A 15,491-nucleotide genomic window follows, 5' to 3' on the forward strand; every position below is an offset into this window, starting at 1 on the left:
AAGGACAGAATATGGAGAAAGCAATTGGTTCCCCATCAGAAAGGGTGTGAGACAGGGGTGTATTTTATCACCCTATTTGTTTAATCTATACACAGAACATATCATATGGAAAGCAGGATTGGACCAAGATGAAGGAGGTGTGAAAACTGGAGGGAGAAATATCAATAATTTAAGATATGCAGATGATACCATACTACTAGCAGAAACCAGTAATGATTTGAAACGAATGCTAATGAAAGTTCAAGAGGAAAGCACAAAAGCAGGACTATAGCTGAATGTCAAAAATACTTAAGTAATGACAACAGAAGATTTGTGCAACTTTACAGTTGACAATGAGAACATTGAACTTATCAATGATTATCAATAGTTTGGCACAGTTATTAACCAAAATGGAGACAATAGTCAAGAAATCAGAAGAAGGCTAGGACTGGGGAGGGCAGCTATGAGAGAACTAGAAAAGGTCCTCAAATGCAAAGATGTATCCCTGAACACTAAAGTCAGGATCATTCAGACCATGGTATTCCTGATCTCTACGTATGGATGTGAAAGTTGGACAGTGAAAAAAGCAGGTAAGAGAAAAATCAACTCATTTGAAATGTGCTGTTGGAGAAGAGCCTTGCGGATACCATGGACTGCGAAAAAATAATAATTGGGTGTTAGAACAAATTAAACCACAACTATCACTAGAAGCTAAAATGATGAAACTGAGGTTATCATACTTTGGACACATCATGAGAAGACATGATTCATTAGAAAAGATAATAATGCTTGGAAAAACAGAAGGGAGTAGAAAAAGAGGAAGGCCAAACAAGAGACGGATTGATTCCATAAAGGAAACCACAGACCTGAACTTACAAGATTTGAACAGGGTGATTCTTGACAGATGCTCTTGGAGGTCACTGACTGATACAGTCGCCATAAGTCGTAGTCGACTTGAAGGCACATAACAACAACAATTCACTCTAGAGAGGCATATTTCATCCACTTCTATCAAAAGGTAAAATAAGTTACAGCTGTTTTTTTTAAATTTCCCAATAGTGATGGGAGTTGAAATGGGAACCAACTAAGCATGAACCCCTGAGCCAAATTGTGCAGCTTGGTCTGAACTGAATTAGGTTGTTTCATGAATCATCAAATTGGGGCCCAAACCAAATGTTGAGTTTGGTGCACATCTGTAGTAAGCATTCCCCCACGGTTATGAACTCATTTTAAATGGACCTTTTCTGGTACTGAACCTGTTATAGCCTCCTTTGTGCACTATTATGTCATGCACAGTTAGCACAGACTGAAGACTTCCTTGTTAGTTTATTTCTGCTATATAGGGAAGAATTTTCAGTAATGTGTGGGCTTTCAAAGCCACACACAATCATCAAGCTAGATGGAGGAAACATTACTGAAAAGCTCTTGGATCACTTACTGTACTTGTTCCAATCAGTCTCCACTGTTTTATTTTTCTGTTTGTTTCCTCTCTATTTATAGATAAAAGAGAGCCACTTCTCACTTAAGAACTGTTTCTTCATACTCATGAATCAAAGTTGTCAAGACATTGGCCAAACCTGATGACTTCTATATGATGTAGGATCCCTTTATCTCCAAAGTGAATGGGAATTCCTGTATTCTGAGACCACAACAACCTCTGACACTCTAGAACAGCCTTGTCCAACCTTTGGGCCACAGATGTTGCTGGACTGCAACTCCCATCAGCCCCAGCCAGCATGGCCAATGGTCAGGAATTATGGGAACTGTAGTCCAGCAACATCTGTGGCCCAAAGGTTGGACAAGGCTGCTCTAGAAGAAAAGAGCACTTTGAATTTTTAATTGCAAACCTGTTTTACCACCCTCGCTAGCAAATAGTTTTTTAAGCAGATCCAGGTAGGCAATGAAATTTAATAGCAGCTGTGTCAATTAACACAGTTTATTCATGAGATAACAGAATAACAGAGCAACTCAGCACTACAGAGTAGCTTAGCACTAACAGAACAGATGCATACAACCTGATTCACCAACTGGGAGACTACTATCCTAGTTCTTATAAGCAGAAGTTGCTGGGTCATCAATTACACTCTCCTTCCTGTGACATATGTGTGTAGAGTCTCATTAAAGAAGCAGGCTCTCATTCCTTATATACTGTGGGCCATGTCACAAAGCTAAGTCGTTCCCCATAGCTGTAAGCTCATAGGTTGTCTTCACTTTCCAAGGGCTACCCTCCTCCCTTATTAGTTGCTTCAAAGGGGTTTGCCCAGCCAATCAAGATAAGACCTGTGCTAGCCTCATATGCAGTCAGCTGCCTAGTCACCTGACTGCTATATGAGTCTGCTGACAGGCAATTGGTGCACCAATCATGCCTCACTTACATTTCATTGGTCTTGCCAATGCCTGTGTCCTGTCAATCAGAATTGAATGACTGGCAAAGGAAGCACTATATATGAGCTTCCTGCCATATGTCTGATACTGCCCAATGCCCCCTTCCTCCTGACAGTCTCTGTGACTACAAATTCCTCACAACTCCTTACAAGCTGCCATCCTGTAAGTACACAGACTTATGGTTTCTGATTACAGTGGCACATGCTTACATCCTATAAAAGCACATTAAGCAGTTCAGGCTCTTATTTAGGCTCCAGATAGGGCATTAAAGGGATAAACTGCTGGATTCCACTTATCTCCTCAAGATCACAGTTCATTTGCCAATATAGAATGCTCTACATGTGATACATTATTTGCACTCAGTGATCTCCTTTTATTTGTCATTATTTTTGCATTTCATAACACTCATAAAACTACAAAACATCTCTCCAAGACTGTGTCTTCTTTTAACACAAAACTCCAATCCAAGTATTTTTCCACTTTCTTTAATTGAACATCTCTAATTTTCTGCACATACAGCCACAGTCTTTTTGTCCTTGACACTGTTTCCATTGGATGAGGGGGATACAATGTAGGGCCTTAATTGAATCCATGTATCATGTTGCACAAGGCATTTCATTGTGTTTAAAGAGGAACAAGTCAGATACAAGCTATTAATTTCTAAGACAGTTTTTTTAAATCACTATCTCCTGGATTCCCCAAACCAGCAGATTGAAAGTATTCTGCCTACTGTCATTGAAAGGATGCATAATTATTTTTACTGCTAAACTGAACTGATTGAATTGTCAATCATACGTGGCTGTATTCCTTAGAAGTGTTCCTTATTTTGAACTCAGTTTGGGTAATAGGACTGTGCAGTGGCTTCCATGTTTTGTGCAAGACATAGGCAATTATTTTCCCAGAAGTCCCTTCTCTTGCAGAAATAGTGCTCATCTAGCCCTTAAGATCTTATAGAAAGGTAGAAGATGCCAGCAACATTACTTTTCTATCCAGTGCATTTCCCTGCTGTCCCATGAACTTTTGAAGCATGTTTTTCTATAGCTATGTATTTATCCCATATGATGAACATCACTCTGACAGTAAACAGTATTGTAGCAAAGGCCTGCAGCATTCCTATTCCCTAAAGCAAACTTGCACCCATTCCTTACATGGGTATGGGAAATCCACTGCTGGCTTGAACATAGCGCAGATGCTTCCACTAAAGGGTTTCAGCAGTATTTCTTAATGCCTGGGGAAAGTCTTAAGTAACACTTCTACTTCTATTGCACTATTTTGCACATCAGTTGGTGCAATCTGCCAATACCACTGCTGCTTTGTCTCTTTTCATTTCAGTGGAGCTTTCAGTGGAAGCTCTGCCCACTCCATTGAAGCTACACTATGTGATTCTCCTTGAAGTGAATGGAGTCATGTTGGGTCATCAATGAAGAACCGATTGGCAGTAATTTGTGAAAGTGGGAAGATTGCTAGTGGAAACCTGCCAGCAATTTACTCAGCTCTATTCAAACACAGCCTACATATTATTGTCTTCTCTCAAAAGCTAATTCGTTTCACTTTCTTTCTTAGAAATCCACTTTGCCAGTTCAAACATTTTCTTTTTATGACAGGATATACTTTTAAAAAATTAATGATTATTTGTGAAAGTATTATCTTCAAAGTGGAATTTGACAGAAGAGGCTAAATGTGTTTTGTGTTTCATGGTTTTAGCTGTCCTCTAGCTTGCCAAGACTGTACACATGGACATCACAAAATGGCCAATATAGGAATCAAATTGATTATATAACTGGTAGCAGAAGATGGAGAAGTTCCATACTTTCTGTGTAAACAAGACCAGGAGCAGATTGCGGTACAGATCATAAGCTGGTAATATCAAAAATCAGAGTAAAGCTAAAGAAGAAGAACAAAGCAATCATAATGCCAAAATGCAATTTAAATAACATCCCAGAAGAATATACAGATCAAATAACGAACAGATTTGAGGCTTTAAACTTAGTTGACAGAGAACCAGAAGAACTATGGAGTGAAGTCAGAGACATTATCAGGGAAGAATGCAAAAAGACAATACCTCTAGTTAAAAAGAGAGAAAGACCTCAAGGGATGACTAAATAAACTCTTAAAATGGTTAAAGAGAGAAGGAAAGCAAAAGCAAAAGGAGGTAGAAACACAGTCAGAACCCTAAATCCAACAATACAGCAACTAGTACGTAAGGACAAAGAGAACTATTACAATGGTTATTGTATAGAAGAGGACAACAAAAAGGGTAGAGCAAGAACCCTATTCCAGAAGATTAGAGAAATTAAAGGGAAATTTAAACCAAGAGTAGGGATGTTGAATAATCAACAGGGGAACACACTGACTGACCAAGATGAAATAAAAGGAAGATGGAAGCAATACAATGAAGAACTCTATAAGAGAGATGCAAGGATGACAGGTTCATTCATGGAGGAACCATATGATGAAGAACCAGGAAATTTTAGAATGTGAGGAAGAAACGAATCACCATGAACAGATGGCATACCAATAGATTTACTACAAGCTACTGAGACTGAATCTGTCCAAATTTTGACAAAAATTGGTCAAGAAATATGGAAAACTAAACAATGGCCCACAGACTGGAAGCATTCCATATACTTCCCAATTCCAAAGGGATCCCAGGGAATGCAGTAATTATCAAACTATTCCCTTAATATCCCATGCAAGGAAAGTAATGCTCAAGATTCTACAACAAAGGCTCTTACCGTATATGGAGTGAGAAATACCAGACGTCCAAGCTGGATTTAAAAAGGGAAGAGGCATCAGAGATCATATTGCAAAAATATGTTGGATAATGGAACAGATCAAGGAATTTCAGAAGAAAATCACCCTGTGCTTTATAAATTACAGGAAAGCCTTTGATTGTGTACATACTGAAAAACTATGGAATGCCTTAAAAGAAATGGGGGAGCCACAGCATCTGATTGTTCTGATGCGCAACCTATACTCTGGGCAAGAGGCTACTATAAGGACAGAATATGGAGAAATCAATTGGTTCCCAATCGGAAAGGATGTGAGACAGGGGTGTATTTTATCACCCTACATGGGGATGAACCCCAGGATGAAATTATTAACAAACCAGGCCTGAGGCTCCTAGATGTCTTGTCCCTTCATCATCAACAGTGTCTTCATGGCACTTGTTTTGATAAGACTAAGGGCACATATACTTATCTTACAAAGAGAGGTGGCAGCACAATAGATTACATGGCAGTTTCTGATACCTTACTGCCTGAGATAAAAAGCTTTGAGGTTGACAACAAAGTTGAAAGTGACCACTTTCCTCTGCTGTTGACAATCAACATTTCAAACCTCCATTCCCCATTTTCACCAAAAATGGGGTAGAATTCATCTTGGGGATATGGAGAAACAGAAAAAGAAGCATTCTGAGTTAAGAAGAATTGTTGTTGTTGTTACTTCCAATAGCTAGCCACGGGTAATATTATTACTATTAAATAGTATTTTTACTTCTCCCTCTACTCTGGATAAGAGGCTACTGTAAGGACAGAATATGGAGAAACAGATTGGTTGCCAATTGGAAAGGGTGTGAGACAGGGATGCATTTTCTGACCCTATTTGTTTAATCTATACACAGAATATATCATTCGGAAAGCAGGGTTGGACAAAGTTGAAGGAGATGTGAAAATTGGAGGGAGAAATATCAATAATTTAAGATATTCTGATGATACCATACTCTTAGCAGAAACCAGTAATGATTTGAAATGAATGCTGATAAAAGTTAAAGAGGAAAGCACAAAAGCAGGAATACAGCTGAACATCAAGAGTACTAAAGCAATGACAACAGAAGATTTATGTCACTTTAAAGTTGACAATGAGGACATTGAACTTGTCAAGGATTATCCATACCTTGGCACAGTTATTAACCAAAATGGAGACAATAGTCAAGAAATCAGAAGAAGGCTAGGACTGGGGAGGGCAGCTATGAGAGAACTAGAAAAGGTCCTCAAATGCAAAGATGTATCACTAAACACTAAAGACAGGATCATTTAGATCATGGTATTCCTGATCTCTATGTATGGATGTGAAAGTTGGACAATGAAAAAAGCAGATAAGAGAAAAATCATTTGAAATGTGTGTTGGAGGAGAGCTTTGCGGATACCATGGATTGCAAAAAAGACAAATAATTGGGTGTTAGAACAAATTAAACCAGAACTATCACTAGAAGCTAAAATGATGAAACTGAGGTTATCATACTTTGGACACATAATGAGAAGACATGATTCACTAGAAAAGACAATCATGCAGGGAAAAACAGAAGGGAGTAGAAAAAGAGAAAGGCCAAACAAAAACTGGGTTGATTCCATAAAGGAAGCCACAAACCTGAACTTATAAGATCTGGAAAGAGTGGTTCACAACAGATGCTATTGGAGGTCGCTGATTCATAGAGTCACCATAGGTTGTAATCGACTTGAAGGCACATAACAACAACAGATTGCCTTGAATATTTCTTATGTGATTAACCTTTCAAACATAGGCAGTTTTATTCTCCCAATAAAACCATGCTTTGGGTTTGAACATATGTGTCTGCATAACTTCTTAATTAGTTTCTGTGACAAACAGACATTGCTAATAAGGTTTGCTTGGCAGTTAAGTTCTGCTGCCCCTACTCTCTATGTCAATCAGCACCACGGAGAGCACTCCACTCTGCCTTTGCTGCATAAACTCACTGTTTCAAAATAGCATTTCAAATGCAAGGACTTGATACTGCTATGCCTAAAAACAGCACTAAACTGAAGCTGACATTCTACAATATTCTAGTTGTGATGACTTGCTGTTTCAAAAACAATGGCCCATAAGGAGTAAGTCAAACTGCAATACACATCCTGACACCAACCAGCTTTCTCTTAACCGACGATGTTGAATTGGGGTATAAATCTTTCAGATTTTGCATTTCCTTGTTGGAGCTAGCATTTTGGAGAGAACATATTTAATCTAGTGATCTCCTGGGGTTTCCATAGCATGCTGTCTATGTCATTAGGCCTGTGCTACCAATTTTAAATGAGCCAAGACTTGCAACTTTGTGCACACACATACATACACACACTGTTATATAAGAAGTAATAAGAGACTGAATGAGGCAGGAATGAAATATAGAAGATGTGAAATAATTGTCCAGGGGACAGAACATCAAAAGTAGAACTGAGAAAACTTGGAAGTAGGCTTTCATTTGAGTATTTAGGTTGGATTTTTGTAAGGAATTACAAAGATATTGGAAGAGTATGATGGCAGGTGCAGAATAATGTAAATTGGAAACATGATATATTTGAAGCAAAAATATTTGAAAAAATGAATGTGTGTGGAGAGAAAGGGAGGATGGAGAATGGAATTAAATGGAATCTTTTCAAACCCCACAGATTATTTATTTGATTTATATCCCGCCCTTCCTCCCAGCAGGAGCCCAGGGTGGCAATCATGTCTGTAACCTGCTGTATGTTTCCTATTTAGTGAACATTAATGGAATATAGAATAGTTACATTAATAGCTTTGTTACGGTCTGCGTTGATGTGAAGACAAAGGCGACAGGGAAGTCTAGAACACAATGAAAAGACTCTACCAATATATTGCTGGAGTATTTTAAATGGAAAAATTAAATTATAGGAAAGAACTAAAGCCAACAAACCATTCTAACTGCCATCAGGAGCAAATTTCCTCACTAATTATGATTCCTTGGTGTCCCTGTGTTTGTGTGTGTGTTTAAAATTTTTTTTCTGAATGCTTGCCTGCTCTTTAAATATTTGGTGTTATGTTCACAGTGTCCCAAAGGCTTCTCAGTGGTTCACTTTGCTTCCTCCTGGTTTCCTGATGTGCCCCCCCCTATATAGCCTGGATAGTGTTGAATAACTAGAGTGAGAAATGAGCAGGGATGGCAACATACTTTGAATTGCACTTTTCAAAATTGGAATCCCATGTTGGAAAACATCTCTTTGGGATGGTACAATAACTCTTTCAACATGTAAAATAAGACAAAAAGGGTTTTAGGAATTGTATAGGTTTTTTAAAAATGATTTCTGTATAAAACTTTTTAGTCTGTGGGATTTTTAAAAACCCTCTTTTACACATCTAACAAATTAACTACTGGAGAAGACGCAAAAACTTTATCTTTTATTCACCTTTTGGTGGGGTGGTGATAGAAGAGGCTCAGTATGCCTTTGGTTTGCCTCTGGAATAGGACAATTAGTAAGATACAGAAGAGATTGATATTTATTTGAATCAAGACTACAATTGCTGAAAATGAAAATTCTGCTGAATGACAAAACAAAGCTCTTGAAATATAAGGTGCTATTCCATGCTAGTCCTACTTAGAGTAGACCTGTTGATGTTAATGGACATGACTAACTTAGATTCATTCATTTCAGGGGTCTACTCTGAGTAGGACTTAATTGAAAACAGCCCCAAAAGATTAAGAGAGAGAAATAAGGCAAGGAGTGATTTTTTTTTGCAACAGATTTGTCAGTTTGATGTCTCCCATATAGCATGTTGTGAAATGAAACGACCCATCATTAACAAGCTACAGTTAAACCATGTCAGTTTTTTTTACACATTTTGATCATCTCCTGGACTTTGTATTAAGGCCAGAGGTAGGAAATCTGTGGCCCTCCAGATGTAGCTTTACTCCAACTCCCATCAGCCCCAACCAGCATGGGCAATGGGATGATGAGAGCTGGAGTTCCGTATCAACATGAGGTCCATCCCTAAATTAGGCTATGTTGTAAGCATTCTTCTCTTGTCTCTGTGCTATATTAACTGAGGGCCAAAATAGATGCTATATAAAGTGAATTGCAGGGGCAGGCTCCTCAATCCAGATCAGAACTGTAGTGGGGGCAGCAAAGGCTTAAAGCCCCCTACCATCCCTCCTGCCCCTGCCATTTCTTTTTTAAAAGCCATCATGCAGTTGCTAGTGGTATGAATAGTATCTTGTTTGGCCCTGAGAAGGTAACTACAGAGCTCTTCTTTTTTATAGCCTTATTAAAATTTGCAGAGATGAGTTGGTTTCCTGGGGCTAGAAGGGAAAAAGTAAAGATAGATAACAACATTATGTAGAGATGGACACACATACAGGAGTCCAATACATTCATAATTAATCTGTTTAAAATGGATTAATTAAGTCCAAGTTCAGCAGATGTCTGAAATTAAACCAGATCAATTATAAATTGCTGCCTCATGCATTGCAGGCCTCCTTTTGCCCCTGTCAACTTTATTGAGAATGTAGTGGGACTCAGACTTTTTGGCCTGTTTGTCATATACACATGCAGATGACCCAGTGACTCCAGCTGGATCTACAACTACAATAATATTTGAATCCTTCTGATATGGTGCAGATGCACAGAAGTACTTGGGCCTCTCTCAGCCTAGACAGTACTCTCTCCCAAACCCTCCCACTTCCATTAAGTGGAGAGAGAGAGAGAGAGAGAGAGAGAGAGAGATTGGAATGTTTCCCTTTTAGGCTGGGAGGAATATAGGAATGTTTTCTGGCATCCTTGTGCTCCTGATGCCATCTTTCAGACCCCCTTTTCAGACAACACAAATCTTGTGGCCACATCTGCCCCATCACCAAAAATATATAATCATTCACTTCCTATGGCCAAGAGCGCAAATCTAATGTACTACATTTCTTTTAAAGCCAATGGGTTGTACTCAACTAAGTCCCACTCAGAATAGTCCCACTGAAAGTAATGAACCTAAGCTAGTCATAGCTATTTACTTCAATGGGTCTACTCTGAGTAAGAGTAACATTGAATACCACCCAATGTAGATGATGATGATGACAAAGATATCGGGAGAATATGATGGGAGTTGTAAAGCAATATTAATTTGAAGCAAAAATAACTGGAAAAAATGGATGTGTTCGTGAACAGAGGAGAAAGGAGGACAGCTATGGTAACAGGCTTCTCATTCTGTAGTTTCAGAAGGCAACTGAAACTTTATTGTGTGAGTCTGTCCATATGAGGTGGAGTGGAGCTGTGAAGAGACTACTCCATTAATCTGCAGTCTGTGTCTTGTACTGACGACCATATGAATTAAACAGCTAGTGTGTGAACAAAGATTGTTTCTCTTGAGAATATCTTTTTGCTCCCCTTCCCATGTAGCAGTTGGGTCAGCCGGGTGGCTTGCATCCACAAAAGAGGAGGCCTGGCCAAGGGGGAGGTGGGACACAGTTCAGATCAGCTTAGCACTTGTCTTCCCTCACCTGCTATTTGGTGTAGGTCTAGCCAGTTGCTATGAGAGCAAATAGGAATTTTTCCTTTCAACCTGCATTGGCCTTGGGATGGTGCTTAGTTTGGTTTTGCCCGAGGAATCAAGGAATCAATTGTTTTGTTCTGTGGAATCTATGAAGTTGTTTTTTTCTAGCAGGGCAATGTGTGAGAGATAAGTGAACTGAATTGGTCATAGCTGGCAGGAACACTGTAGGTAACATAGAACCAAAGGAAGCTGCCTTGCATCAAGTCCGATTGCTGGGCCATCTAGTTTAGTATTGACTACACCAGGAGCCCTCCAGATATTGGACTGCAACTCACTGACCATTGGCTATGCTGGCTAGGGTTGATGGAAGCTGAAATTCAATAACATCTGGAAAGCCTCAGGTTCCTCACCCCTGGACTGCACTAACTGGCAGTGGCTCTCCAGATTTCAGATACGAGTCCTTCTCATTACCTCACTGGAGATGCCAAGGACTGATGGTACCTCTTGGATGTAAAATATATGCTTGGATGTAAAGTATGGCCCTTTCGTCTAGAAGTGTGGGTTGTTGGTGAGCAGAGCACCAAAAGCATCAACTGGAGGGTGAAGAGACTTCCTTGGACCTACTTCTCATGGCCAGAGCTTGGAAAAGTTACTTTTTTGAACTACAACTCCCCTCAGCCCAATCCAGTGGTCATGCTGGCTGGGGCTGATGGGAGTTGTAGTTTTTAAAAGTAACTTGTCCAAGCTCTGCTCATGGCTAGGAGTCTTGACAAGGGAAGGAAACTGAAACCTTTTGGAGCATGCTTCCCTCACCCACCTAAGCTAATAGGACTAGGGAGTGGCAACTAATGCAGGTCTCTGTTAACACATCATGATACAGCATTTCCAGGATGCATAGATCTTGCATATATCCATAGGACTCCCATGACAATTTGGATGAAGGAAAAATATGATTAGAACTTGCTGCCAAAATGCCATCCAGCACAAGTTATGTACACTGAAGTCCCACTGACATCAATGATGTGGTAAGGCTGTTAGTGAACACATTCTGGAGGGGTGGGGGAAGAACTCCTGCAGGGATCTTGAATATGACACATTTTAGATCACCAGTAGATGTGCTTTTTTGCTAATCTAGTTATGCAATGGGAAATAAGTACTAAATTGCTATAAATCCAAAGCTCTGTACACTGTGGATTGTTTCGTTCCCCTCTGGGTACTCTTCTTGTAGAAGAGAGCATATGGCTTTTGATGAAGTCATCCATAAAAGTCACACATAACTGAATATACCAGATTATTATCAAGATCTGTGGGGAACTGGATACAGGAACCTTTCTGAACTCAAATAATAATGAAACATATTGCCACCAAAGGAAATTGTGACATACAAGAGGTCTCTTTAAAGTGTTACTTACTACTGTTTAAATAATAACAGGGCAGTGTCGCAACTGCTTGTTTCAAATTCCTCCTGAAATCTTCCCTCAGCCTCTCTGTGAGCCCCCAAGCTTCCTCCCCCAACCCATTGAGTCCCCAAATCTCTTACCTGCCTACTCTTGTGGCACTGGCAGTTTCTTCTGCCTGTCCTACCTTCTTTCACAGCAAGAAGGAAAGATTTTTGTGTTTCTCCATTCCTCTACCCCCTCTTTCATCCTCCCCTTTTCCTCCCTTCCTGGTAGTTAAAGCACTACTGTGGCAACGCAGTCTGCTCAAGGGATGCTTGCCTGGCCAAAACAGTGTTCAAAGTGCCATGAACTTTGGAAAGGGAGAGCATGCTGTTACCATTGCTGCAGCTGAGAAGATAAGTGGGACTGGGAGGAGACTTCTTTCTCATCTCAAATTGAAACCCAAACCAGAGAAGAATTAGAAATAGCCCGTTTTGGATTTATATTGGCTGTAGGAACACACCAAAGTCATATTCTGGACAAGGCCATTATAAAATTTGGCAGCATCATGAGTCTTACCATTTGGTGATTCTTCAATGGAATTCCTGAACTATCTCCACTGTATTGTATGTGAGTTGATAGCTGGTAATGTGCAAGTTCCATCCTTGGTGGTTTATCTTTAATGACTTGATGCCACATGCACTGAGTAATGAACATGTATGTGTAAGCTGCCCTTCTAATCACAAGGTGTTCATATGAACATGCTTCATGCCATAAGAGGGGGGTGGAGTCATACCTGGTGGCCACACACCCCACCAATGCATGTGTCTCTCTCTTTCTGATACACAGACACATATTTTGCATTTAGCCATTGTGTGAAGCAGCCCAACACATGTATTGGCGTAGACATGTGCAGTATTTTCTACTGAGAGAGGTTTCTAAGGTTCTGTATGTATATACACTGGTATACATGTGGGCAGCTTCACATGCTGGTTGAACATGTGGGTGGCAGGGGCATGACTACCAAGTGCAATATATGGGAAGTATTTGTGTGAACACCCAACACTGAATTTTATTTTCAGCATGGTATTTAATGGATGCACAATACAGGTGACTTGATGGATGAGTGACATGATTTGTTTCAGGGAAAAACAGATGAAGGTAGGAACTAGTGTGTGAATAGTAAGGCAAGACTTTTTAAGGTGCTGACCTTAGCAGGAAAGGGATTGGGGTGGTGGTGTCAGCATTTGGACTCTGCTTCAGGTAGCACACCATCTTGGACTGGCACCCTCAATCAGACGACAATCCCAGCTTTCATTTAAAGGGCGAGTTTCTTGCTGTTACATAAGGAAAACAGTTACAAGAACATGCTTTTAGACTGCAGGGAGAAAGGGAGAGAGAGGACACTAGCTATTCTTTCTCTAACAGAATGCATTAAAATATTATTATCCATTTGTTGGAAATGTTATAAAAAAGCAAGAAGAAGCAAATGGCATTTTGAATTAAAAGCAAACAATGAGGCATCATAAATAATGAATTACATTAATTCTAGTACAATGCAATATTTTTCCAAATTCAGCATAAAGTAATATCCAGACTTGAGATGAAAATAGCTTTAGCAAACTCTATTCAAATGAAAGTTTAAAGATAGCCCGTACTTCCCATGGCTGTGAACATGGCTTCAAAGTATTGCAAACTTAACGATATTTTGCGGCTTTTAATTTTTTAAAAAAAATCATTTGCTTTCTTTCAACTTAGATGTCATCCTTCTATAACTTGGAATGGAAATGTTTGTGTGAAAGGGCCGTAACTCAGTGGAAGAGCACCTGCCTTGCGTGCAGAAGGTCCCAGGTTTAATACCTGGCATCTCCAGATAGAACGGAGAGATTTCCAGTGAATGTAGACAATACTGAACTAGATGGACCAATAAGTCTCAGTATAATGGAGCTTCCTATGTTCCTAAAATGACAATGACTCTAGTTTGCTTGTTTCAACAGGAAAAGTGATCCATATTAAGTTAGCTGAAAAGGTTAAGAATGAATTCCCATTTCCAAATGGGAGTGCATCTCTGATCCTCAAGTATATTCACCAATAGGCAAAAAACCCCTTGCAGTTTAAGAATGTACCTATAGCCAACAGATATTTCTATCAAACTTGAAAAAGCAGAGAAATTGGGCAGCTATAGTGAATGCCCCAGGGGAGCAGGAGACCTGACCTCCTCTCTGAGATATTGTACTGCCCTACAAATCTGTAAAAATGCCAACACAATTTGGGTTGGTCTTTCACAGTCCAATCCACTTCCTGTGTAGCTTGGAAGAATTTGGTAACATGTGCCTCAGAGCATATGGTGAGTGGTGGCAACACCTGCCATCTCCAAAGATGGAGAATTACATTTTTGTATGGTTGTTGGCGTTCTTCTTACTTTGGTTTTTTTCTGTGTTACTGCTGTTTCTACAGAGAATCTAACCTAGAAAATTATATTTCTCTCATTAGTCATCCTAGAAATCTGTATCAATTTTATTTTTATTAATTTCAAAGCCTTTTTATTAGTGAAGACAGCCTTTTGTGTTTTAAACTGGAGGTTACAGTAGGGCCCCATTCATATGGCAGGCTAGGTTCCAGACCACTGCCAAAAAGCAAAAAATGTCAAAAAGCAGATCAGCTGTAGCACGGGGGTCTGGAACCTAACCCACTGATAGCGCCGGAGGAGGAGGAGATCAGCTGTAGTATGCTACAGCTGATCTTCCCCTCCTCCGGCACATCAGCTCTATCGCGGGAGTTTAATCGTGCCAGAAGAGGAGAAGATCAGCTGTAGTGTGCTACAGCTGATCTTCCCCTCCTCCGGCGAGATCAGCTGGAGTGCAGGAGTCTTACAGCCCCGAGGAGGAGAAGATCAGCTGTTGTGCTCTACAGCTGATCTTCCCCTCCTTCGGTGAGATCAGCTGGAGCATGGGGAGCTCCAGCCCCCCTCCAACTGATCACCCTGCTGGCACATATTAGCGGAACGCCAAAAAGCTGGGCGCCGAGCAGTGGGGCCCTACTGTATTTCTATTTTGGGCACATTAACAGTTGAATCTGAAACTACAGTTTGATGTAAAATGAGACTGATTACAATATGTTGCTACTTCAGGAATGACTCTACCTGTTGGGGAAAAAAACACTTAGCCTGCCCAAAATGCATGTTTTCAGCCTGCTATGTTTAAACCACTCCACTTAAGGAGAGGTAGGCATGGTCAATTAAAAACATAGAGCACACATAGAATTTTGCTAGAATATATTTCACCTCCCACTGTTTTATCTTGTGCAAACTGAGACACTCCTAATGTCCATTGCTATTATTCTATAATTGTTTCTGGAGCTTTTTTTTAGTGTTGCAAAGTGTTGCTGTACTTCACTTATTCACGGAAACAGAAGCTAAAGAAAATGATTTACTATAGAAAACTTCACTTCAATTGCAAAGTAAATCAAAGATATTTCAAGTGACTATCTGAACTATATCAATCCTTCTAATATTGTAGC

The sequence above is a fragment of the Rhineura floridana genome, chromosome 9 (assembly GCF_030035675.1).
Source record: "Rhineura floridana isolate rRhiFlo1 chromosome 9, rRhiFlo1.hap2, whole genome shotgun sequence".
Taxonomy (NCBI): domain Eukaryota; kingdom Metazoa; phylum Chordata; class Lepidosauria; order Squamata; family Rhineuridae; genus Rhineura; species Rhineura floridana.